This window comes from Chionomys nivalis, chromosome 12, assembly GCF_950005125.1.
Source record: "Chionomys nivalis chromosome 12, mChiNiv1.1, whole genome shotgun sequence".
Classification (NCBI taxonomy): Eukaryota; Metazoa; Chordata; class Mammalia; order Rodentia; family Cricetidae; genus Chionomys; species Chionomys nivalis.
Window position 1 is genome coordinate 61591519 of NC_080097.1, and position 11255 is coordinate 61602773.

At 39.8% G+C, this 11255-nt stretch overlaps 1 pseudogene; it reads right to left on the bottom strand.

Annotated features, from left to right (window-relative positions):
• Nucleotides 1-950: 950 nt before the first annotated feature.
• On the bottom strand, nt 951-1571 carry LOC130884695 (T cell receptor alpha variable 22-like; annotated as a pseudogene).
• Nucleotides 1572-11255: the final 9684 nt, after the last annotated feature.

Consider the following 11255-nt stretch of genomic DNA (forward strand, 5'->3'; position numbering starts at 1 on the left):
TTAACTATAAACTCTAAGTAAAAGCTAAATAAATCCTTTCACATTCTATGCTGTTTTTTCTCAGCGATCTTTATCACAGCAACAGGAAGGAAGCAAGAACATCCAGCTATCTGTATATTCTGTATCTTCCATGGCTTGATGTTCTAGCTGTTGCTGCAGCTTGTTCTCTGCTCACTAATCATGACCATGTCCACAGCAGGGTTACCTGGAAGCCTGCCTTTTCTCTTTATTTTTTGTGAGTTCAGCAGACTGTGATGTAAATGATCACATTGAATCTGCTCTTCCATCAAATTCTCTTTTAGTACTAAGGGGGATATTTATGCTTCAAGAGGGAGTATATATTTAGAATTGAAGACAAAACCAAACTTCTGTTTTGCTCTTCCTTGCTGTTCCATATGTTTTGATTCTTCTCTGAAATAAACTCCAAACATCAAGGAAGGTCCATCTTCCAACACCGCTGATGCTAACTGAGAGAAATCATGGGGTATAGCCCTGACATTAGAAGCCCAATTTCTTATCATTTCCTTAAGAAATGTAGAATGCAAGCCATAATTAATGATGGCTTGCTTAATTTCCTTTAGGTCATTCATTCTTACTGGCATCCATCTAGGTTCTTTGGCTCCCTTTGAGCCTTTAGAAGTATTCCTGCCTAGACCATCAAAGAATAGGATGTGATCTACCCCACTGAGAAAGGTACCAAGCCATGTGGCTAACATAGATAAGGATAATGAGTTAATATAAGCTACAAGAGCTAATAAGAAGCCTGGGATAATGGGCCAATCAGTTTATATTTAATACAGACTCTCTGTGTGATTTTCTTTGGGGCTTACTGGCTGTGGGAACTGGACAGGATGGAAACCCCAACTAGCAGGCCTTCATGATACACTCCTGAATCTTTGAAACCAGGAGACTACCTTAGGTTACAACTCTACCATTGCAGGAAAGGGATACTAAACCAGGCAGTTTTCTGTTGTATTTTCCTGATGTCTTATGACTAGCTGGGCCACACCCATCCAACTGAAGGTTTGTGTACTGGCTGCAGGTGTGTGGGAAGCACTGTGGATCCACAGCACAGAAATAAGTGCCCGAGTCTGTGCTCTGAGAGGAGGAAATGTACAAAGAGCTGCGGCGTTCCTGGATGACTGTTGTGGACTTCAGTCTTCCACTCTGCTTTGTTCCAGAAGGATTGAAGAACAGACTGATAAGGTGTCCCCCAGGGCTTTGGTAAAACCACTGCATTTGGTTTGCAGTGGTGGAAAAGTTGCACTGCAGCTCTGTGCTCTCTCCCTCCTGCAGAACCAAGGACAGAGGACTCTGCTTCACTTGTTGGCCTTTCACCCCTGATTAGAAACAGAGATAGAAACACAGAGGTTGGTCACTAAGCACCCACAGAACTCTGAACACATCCCTGTGTCTCTGAGAAAGAGTGAACTCTGCAGAACTCCTGAGATGCTCTCCCACCCCTCCATGTGCTGACAAGAATCCTCTATGTCCCCTGAATATGGACATGTACACTCACAGCAAATCTGGGTAGACAGAAACCCCAGCAGAGAGCACAGCAGTATCTTCATGGTGCTTGTCTGACTTCTGGAGACAGAAGCAAGTAACCAACCCCTGGGCTGTGATGTCAGGATGGCTGTTGATGTGTCCCTCCTCCTGGAACCAGTCAGCTCTACCCAGGGACCCTGCCAAGCCAGACACTGCTTAGTTCCTTCCTGGCCTTCTGAGTCTGAAGCTCCTCCCAAACCAGACCTGACTGAGAGTCTGGCTGGAGCACAGGGTGATGTGGTATTCCCCTCTGTATGCTCCAAACTTGTTTTATTATCATTGGTTTTTAAAGAAACTTTCTGTCAGTGGCTTAGTAGAGTAACGTCAGGTGAGAAATCAGAACAAAGATAAAGTAGGTGGAGTCAGAGAGATGTCATGAGATGTCATGTATCTGCCAAAGGAGGAAGGTGCCAGCTGCTAATGAGAACATTACTGGTAGGCCACAGCTTCATGACAATACACAGATTAATAGAAATAGGTTAATTTAAAATATAAGAAGTAGTTAAAATTATGCTTAAGCTATTGGCCAAACAGTGTTGTAATTAATATAGTTTCTTTCTGTGTCATAATTAAGGTCTGGGCAGTTGAGAAACAAACAAGCAGTCTCCATCTACACCAGTGTGTGGATCATTATGAGATAACTCTGGTGTTGTATGCAGTTTGGGATCCTGGGAGCAGGAGAGGACCAGCTCCTCCCAAGGAGAACAAGCCTCAGCTGTAAGAAGACCTGGCACACTCAGAGAAGCAACAGTTAATGGTTTAGGGAAACAGATGCATGTTCTAATTAAGACCCTTTACTGAAGTCTGAGAGATGGCTCAGCAGATAAAGGTCTTGGTCCTTCGAAGAGATTTTAGTTCCCTCCACAGTATCTATTTCAAGTGGCCCACACCTGCCTCTAACTCCAACTCCTGGAGAACTAATTTCCTCTTCTGCCCTCCCTAGAACATATATAAATGTACCAAACATTTACACAGACCCACTATCATACACATTAAATACAGTCTTCACCTGTGAAATAACTGAAGTGAAATGACTGCATTAGGTAAGGGAAAACAAACAAACAAAAAACAAAACAAAACAAAAAACCAGGAACATAACAGCAGTGTAATGTAATGGTTTCATAATTTTGGAATGCACTGTAAAATTGGAACATTCCTGCAGTGTCACGGTTTGTTCTGAATGTCATTTAAAAATGTGACCACATAGGAAGGAAGTGGGTTGGGGAAGCTAATGCAGGAGTGCTGCATCCTCGATGACAGGGCCAGCAGCTGCTGTGCTGTTGCACATGGAGATTTCAGGGGACAATGCACTCAAGTTCATAAAAATAGAGAAATGCATTTCATAATTTTCAACATAAAGATGACTGCCTGAGAAATGATACTAGTTATGAAAAATAAGCAATTGCCTCAACAACAACTCACAGCAATAGCCTTGTTTTCTTTGTAGCACCAGCTCCCAATAATGACACAGACATATCTTATTAAGTATGAAATCTTGTCCTTATCTTTGGCTTATTCCCACTAGCTCTTAAAACTTAAATTAACCCATTTATATTAATCTATGTTCTTTCATATGTGTCACTACCTCTCCTCCTTATTGTATGTCCGACTTCCTCTGCTTCTCACTGGCTAATCCCCTGCTCCAGATTCTTCCCTGAGTCCCTAACTCTACCTGGAAGTCTTTCCAATCCTCTCTTAAGCTATTGCCCTTCCAGCTCTTTATTAAACCAATCAGAAGGTGCCTTAGACAAGCAAGGAGGGAATAACTATTTTGCAATTTCATACATGACCATAATGTATTCAGTTAGTATTTACCACCACTCTACTTCTCCTCCAACTCCTCCCAGAACCCTCTGTATCTCCTTCTCCTACAGAAGCCAGGAAACTAGAACCGGACCATTAGGAGAAGTGAAAGAGCTTAAGAGAAAGAGGTAGGGTAGTAGGACACAGGAGGAATAATATCAAAGGCGCATGAGAGGTATAAGGGGAGAGAGGTGTGGCAGGGTATGGAGAGGGGAGAAGGAAATTTTCTGTAGGCATATTCTAATCTATGAAAGCTCCATGTACTTTTTAGGAAGGAGTGCCCTCTAGAGGACAATTGAGAAACAACAAGTTCACCGCTGCAATGAACTCCCCCTGTCTTTGCTGACTTCCCAATGTCAATTTCATGATTTTTCCTCATGCACAGAGGAAGCATAATGCTTTCTAAGTACAAAGCTTGCGAGTTTTTTTAAGAATGTAGCTATGACCTGAAATGGGAGAATAGACATTTTAGAGTGAGGAAAATGCAGCATCTTTACATATTTTAGAACCAGTACCAGGGACATAGGAATCATAACTCTGCATAGTTTCCAGAGTTCTACACAATGCCATCAAAATGCTGGAGAAAAAGATGTGATTGATGTTGCTAGGAATATTGCAGATGTGTTAGCATATGAAGAGTAAATTAGAGATTACAAATTTGAATAAACATTGTAAATGTACATTAAAATAATAACCAGCAAGCCTGGTACAGACAATCTTCACTTTGATCAACTAAGAGTCAAATTCAACATACATCAAACTGATGAAAGACTTAGTTTCCCTGTCATTCTTATAAAATATTACTTGATTCAGAAGTGTCTAGGTCCTGCCCACAGGAGGAGACTATGCCATGCATGGGCACCTTGGTTCAAAAGAGTTATGAACATCACATATCAATTCCACTACCACAATTCTCTCTCTTACAACTCATGTTGAGTGTTAACTAGTATCTCTCTCCCTTTTATTCTCTCTCCCTCTCTCCTCCCCTCTCCCCCCTCCCTCCCTATCTCTTGCATGTATGTGTGAGTCTGTGTGTTACAGATCAAAATGAAGTCATTGAGAACCTTAACAGGTAGCTTCAATGAGAAAATTTTGTGTCAAAGGAAGAACACAAAGGATGGAATCCTCTTTGGACAAATCAGAGTGCACAGTGTGGTGGCAGTGAGCAGTGAGAGCAGGAAAGAGCACTGGAAGCAGCAAGGAGAGACACCAATTTCAGCACTAGAAAATGCCTGGAAATAAACTAAACCAACACAACTTTGAGCTAAGGAACCAAGAAATAAATAGACACAACGTAAAATGCCATTAACTAAAGGCTGTAGAATCTTTATGGCTACGTGTACAATGAGGAGACAGTGGGCCACAAGAGTAAGTCCAACACAGTCATTAATCCTAGCCAGATAATATGATTATGCTTTCTTTATCATCACCTAGAAATTATAGTTTCTAGATGAAAATTATAGTTGAGGGGCATCTGATGAAGAACAGTCTTCAAAATGTTTTAATTTTTAAATATAATTTAAAACTGAAGACCTTGTGATCACACCACTGTGCCCTCCTGAGACCTTGAGTCTGTTTGGGTAAAGGACTCTGGAGCATATGTTCTTTAACCCTACATTAAATATCCTTCCATAGGTTTGTGGGTTAAAGTCTGGGTCTTCTATTCGATTCCATTGGACGACTTCTCTGTTTTTATGCCAATACCCAGCTGTTTTCAATACTGTAGCTCTGTAATAGAGTTTGAAGTCAGGGATGGTAATGCCTCCAGATGATCCTTTATTGTATAAGATTGTTTTGGCTATACTGGGTTTTTTGTTTTTCCATATAAAGTTGATTATTGTCTTCTCCAGATCTGTGAAGAATTTTGATGAGATTTTGATGGGGATTGCATTGAATCTATAGATTGCTTTTGGTAGAATTGCCATTTTTACTATGTTGATCCTCCCAATCCAAGAGCAAGGGAGATCCTTCCATTTTCTGGTGTCCTCTTCAATTTCTTTCTTCAAAGACTTAAAGTTCTTGTCAAACAGATCTTTCACTTCCTTGGTCAGAGTTACCCCAAGATATTTTATGCTGTTTGTGGCTATCGTGAAAGGTGATGTTTCTCTGATTTCCCTCTCTGCTTCCTTATCCTTAGTGTATAGGAAGGCAACTGATTTTTTGGAGTTGATCTTGTATCCTGCCACATTACTAAAGGTGATTATCAGTTGTAGGAGTTCTTTGGTAGAGTTTTTGGGGTCACTTATGTATACTATCATATCATCTGCAAATAACGAAAGCGTAACTTCTTCCTTTCCAATACGAATCCCCTTGATTCCCTTATGTTGTCTGATTGCTATTGCTAGAACTTCAAGCACTATATTGAAGAGGTATGGAAAGAGTGGACAGCCTTGTTGTGTTCCTGATTTTAGTGGGATGGCTTTGAGTTTTTCTCCGTTTAATTTAATGTTAGCTGTCGGCTTGCTATAAATAGCTTTTATTATATTTAGGTATGACCCTTGTATCCCTAATCTCTCCAAGACCTTTATCATAAAGGGGTGTTGAATTTTGTCAAATCCTTTTTCAGCATCTAATAAAATGATCATATGTTTTTTTTCTTTCAGTTTATTTATATGGTGGATTACATTGATAGATTTGCGTATGTTAAACCAACCCTGCATCTCTGGAATGAAGCCTACTTGATCATAATGGATAATTTTTCTGATGTGTTCTTGGATTTGGTTTGCCAGTATTTTATTGAAAATTTTTGCGTCGATGTTCATGACTGAGATTGGTCTGTAATTCTCTTTCTTGGTTGGGTCTTTGTGTGGTTTTGGTATCAGGGTAACCGTAGCTTCATAAAAGGAATTTGGCAATGACTCTTCTGTTTCTATATTGTGAAATACATTAAGGAGTATTGGTATTAGCTCTTCTTGGAAGTTCTGGTAGAATTCTGCATCTGGTCCTGGGCTTTTTTTGGAAGGGAGATTTTTGATAACAATTTCTAAGGCCTATTTAGATCGTTCACCTGGTCTTGGTTTAGCTTTGGAATATGGTACTTATCTAAAAAAATGTCCATTTCTTTTGCATTTTCCAGTTTTGTGGCATACAGGCTTTTGTAGTAAGATCTAATGATTTTTTGAATTTCCTCTGTGTCTGTGGTTATGTCCCCCTTTTCATTTCTGATCTTATTTATTTGCATGTTCTCTCTCTGTCGTTTAATTAGTTTGGATAGGGGTCTGTCGATCTTGTTGATTTTCTCCAAGAACCAACTTTTTGTTTCATTGATTCCTTGGACTGCTTTCTGTGTTTCTATTTTGTTGATTTCCACCCTCAGTTTGATTATTTCCAGTCTTCTACTCCTGGGCACATCTGCTTCCTTTTTTTCTAGAGCTTTTAGGTGTGCTGTTAAGTTCCCAATGTATGCTTTCTCCGTTTTCTTTAAGTGGGCATTTAGTGCTATGAATTTTCCTCTTAGCACTGCTTTCATCGTGTCCCATAGGTTTGAGTATTTTTTTTTTTTATTTTCATTAAATTCAAGGAAGACTTTACTTTCTTTCTTAATTTCTTCCTTGACCCAGGAGCTAAAAGTATACAATGGAAAAAAGAGAGCATCTTCAACAAATTGTGCTGGCAAAACTGGATGTCAATCTGTATAAGAATGAAAATAGATCTATATCTATCACCATGCACAAAACTCAAGTCCAAATGGATTAAAGACCTCAATATCAGTCTGAACACACTGAACCTGATAGAAGAGAAAGTGGGAAGTACTCTACAACACATGGACACAGGAGACCACTTCCTAAGTATAACCTCAGCAGCACAGACAATAAGGGCATCATTGAATAAATGGGACCTCCTGAGACTAAGAAGCTTCTGTAAAGCAAAGGACACTGTCACTAAGACAAAAAGGCAACCCACTGACTGGGAGAAGATCTTCACCAACCCTGCAACTGACAAAAGTCTGATCTCCAAAATATATAAAGAACTCAAGAAACTAGACCGTAAAAGGCTAATCAACCCAATTATAAAATGGGGCACTGAACTGAACAGAGAATTCTCAACAGAAGAAGTTCAAATGGCCAAAAGACACTTAAGGTCATACTCAACTTCCTTAGTGATCAGGGAAATGCAAATCAAGACAACATTAAGATACCATCTTACACATGTCAGAATGGCTAAAATAAAAACACCAATGACAGCCTTTGCTGGAGAGGTTGTGGAGTAAGGGGTACACTCATCTATTGCTGGTGGGAATGCAAACTTGTGCAATCACTTTGGAAAGCAGTGTGGTGGTTTCTCAGGAAATTCGGGATCAACCTACCTCTGGACCCAACAATACCACTCTTGAGAATATACCCAAGAGATGCCTTATCATACAACAAAATTATATGCTCAACTATGTTCATAGCAGCATTGTTTGTAATAGCCAGAACCTGGAAACAACCTAGATGCCCTTCAATGGAAGAATGGATGAAGAAAGTATGGAATATATACATATTAGAGTACTACTCAGCAGTAAAAAACAACGACTTCTTGAATTTTGCATGCATATGGACAGAAATAGAAAACACTATCCTGAGTGAGGTAAGCCAGACCCAAAAAGAGGAACATGGGATGTACTCACTCATATTTGGTTTCTAGCCATAAATAAAGGACATTGAGCCTATAATTTGTGATCCTAGAGAAGCTAAATAAGAAGGTGAACTCAAAGAAAAACATATAGGCATCCTCCTGAATATTAACCTTCATCAGGTGATGAAAGGAGACAGAGACAGAGACCCACATTGGAGCACCTGACTGAAATCTCAAGGTCCAAATCAGGAGCAGAAGGAGAGAGAGCACGAGCAAGGAACTCAGGACCGTGAGGGGTGCACCCACACACTGAGACAATGGGGATGTTCTATCGGGAACTCACCAAGGCCAGTTGGCCTGGGTGTGAAAAAGCATGGGACAAAACCGGACTCGCTGAACATAGCAGACAATGAGGACTGCTGAGAACTCAAGAACAATGGCACTGGGTTTTTGATCCTGCTGCACGTACTGGCTTTGTGGGAGCCTAGGCAGTTTGGATGCTCACCTTACTAGACAGGGATGGAGGTGGGTGGTACTTGGACTTCCCACAGGGCAGGGAACCCTGATTTCTCTTAGGGCTGACGAGGGAGGGGGACTTGATTGGGGGAGGGGGAGGGAAATGGGAGGTGGTGGGGGAAAAAGGCAGAAATCTTTAATAAATAAATAAGTAAATAAATAAGAACCACAAAAATAAATATTCTTTCAATCTGGATAATTGATCACCTACATGTTCTAAAAAGAATATCTTAGTATAATAATTTATCATATTAATACTCATATTATGATTTTTTTCTTCATATATCTAGTTTTGCAAAAATTACATGAATTTGTTAAATATCAGTCTCAGTATCAGGCATTGGAGTTATTGTTCAGAGGCCCCCAAAGTATACAAAACAACGTAGGCTATTGTCATGATTCTTGGTTGCCCATCATAACTAAAAGGTGAGATCTTATATATAAAGACAACACATTCTACTGTTGCATGATGTAGAGAAGTCAACTTTGAACTGTCTGTGGAAAGGTCCTCCCTACTGGTTAACTCTCATAATCCTATAAGATCCTATGCAGGCTGATAGGGAAGAAAGAATAGAAATAGTATTAACCAAGGCTGGACCTGGCATGCTGCAGTACTGAACTTCAAAGTAATATGTGTCCTCACTGCTATAGAATAACAATGCTTTTTGATTACATTTGAAGCCTGCTCAACAGGAGGGAATTCATGCCTAGTACCACAGTATGTCCAACAATCCCATGGTTCAGGAGATCATAGTCCCTAAGTATAAATTATTGTTGTTATTTTGATAAATGGTGATGTCAAACTGCCTTCTACGTCTGTGTTTATACTCAGAGGTTATTGCTAGCCTTCGCCTTGGTTGGAGTATGTGTTTCAGGAAGTTTCTATAACAGATTTTCTATCCTGTTTTTTTTTTTTTTTTTTTTTTTACAAAATGTCTTTAGTATAGTGATATTTCATTCATATTTTAATAAATAAAACTTGCCTGAAGATCAGAGAGTTAAACAGACACACTGGTCAGTTTTACAGACCAGGCAGTGGTGATACACACTTTTATTCCCAGTAGCCCCACTAATTTCCCATAGAAACTGGATGGTAGTGGTACATGCCTTCAATCCTAGCCCTAGAGAGAAATATACAACCAGAGGATAAGGCTCTCATAGGTAGTCCCATTCTGAGGATTCATGGAGGCAGGATCCGTCATTTCAGACTGAGGTAGAGATAGGAGTCAGTGACCGACTGTTTTACTTTTCTGAACTTCAGATTGAACCCCATTATCTGTCTCTGGGTTTTTGCTAATTATGCTACACTTCAGTGTTAGTAATTCCTCCCCCACATTCCTCCCTCTATTCTGCCCTCTTCCACACCCCTATTAATCTTGCCTGTACCATTTCCCCTTTTTTCTACTTCCATTGAAGGTCTGCTCCTCAATCACAACCTCTTATTGATACCCAACATCTATGGATATTCCAAATGAAATACACATATTAAAAGCTAGAGTCCACATACTTGAGATAATACTCTGCTTGTGGTTTTTGTTGTTGTTCTGTGTTACCTTGCTCAGGATGACTGTTCAGATTTACCTGAAATTTCCATAATTTCATTACTTTTATCAGCTGAAGAATGGCCCACTGTGAAAATGTGCCACATTTTCACAATTCACTCATCAGTTGATGAACATCTAGACTGTTTCCAATTCCATTTGATTATGAATAGAGCAGCAATTAACTTGGAAGAACAAGTATCTCTGTGTAAAGATACAGAATCTTTTGGTTAATTCCTCAGGACTGGTGCAGCTAGATCTTGTGGTGGATCTGTGGTCAACATCCGGAGGAACCTCCATGCTGATTTCCATATTTTTTGTGCTCATTTGCATTCACATCAATAATGAATAAGTTTTCTTCCTCATATCATCCTCTCAGCTGCTGTCCTACTCCTCTGGTTCTCACAGTCCCTGCTTGCTCCATTTGTGTGGTGTTGCTTAAGCCTTCAGGGTAGCAATTACATTGTAGATGTGTTATGGGAACTAGAGAATCCAGAATTATCATCTGCTCTTTGATCAGTTGCCTATGTAATCACTCGCTGCTTCGAAATGAAACTTCTTTCATCAGAGGTCAGAACTACAGTTACCTGTGTGTCTTCACTAACATCCTATGATGGTCATGTTGGAGGAGCTGCAGATGGCATAGAATCTTATAATAAACAGCCCAGCAGTGAGCACAGTCAGAATGAGTGTACTCTGGAAGGGCAAATCCTCCAGTGGTTGTGGCTTTATAATGCCCCTTACTTCTGCTAGCCCTTCTCCTGTTTGCGGCTATCGTGTACTTACTAAATTTGTCACGATATGATTGTTGAGTGGGAGAATCCCACTGTATCTCATATAGTGTGATAGTTTCATGGGAAAATCCCACTCCTCACTGGGAAATTTAATTGCATATCATAATGATGTAGATTTTTATAGCACATTGAAGCATAAAGATGTGAGACTGGCTGATGAAAACAAGGAAGTTTCATGCATTACAGACATATAAATTCTGCCCATGGAAAAACAGTCTGTTGATTAAAGAAGACAGTTATGTGTCTACTTCCAAGGGTAGGTCTGAGTTTCTTGGTCATGTAGCTTACAGGATTAATCTCAGGTTTTAGTGTGCACTTTGAGAAAATAAAGTTTTGAAAGGATATTAAATGATCCTACTGTGTGTAATATAGATGGTTAGCTAAACCACTTGATTAAGGTTCTGTAGAATAAAATAAGGATAAAAATCTGCTATACTGTAACCACATATGGCTGCCTGCCAGCACAAAGGGACTGACTGAAATGTACTTGACTTGC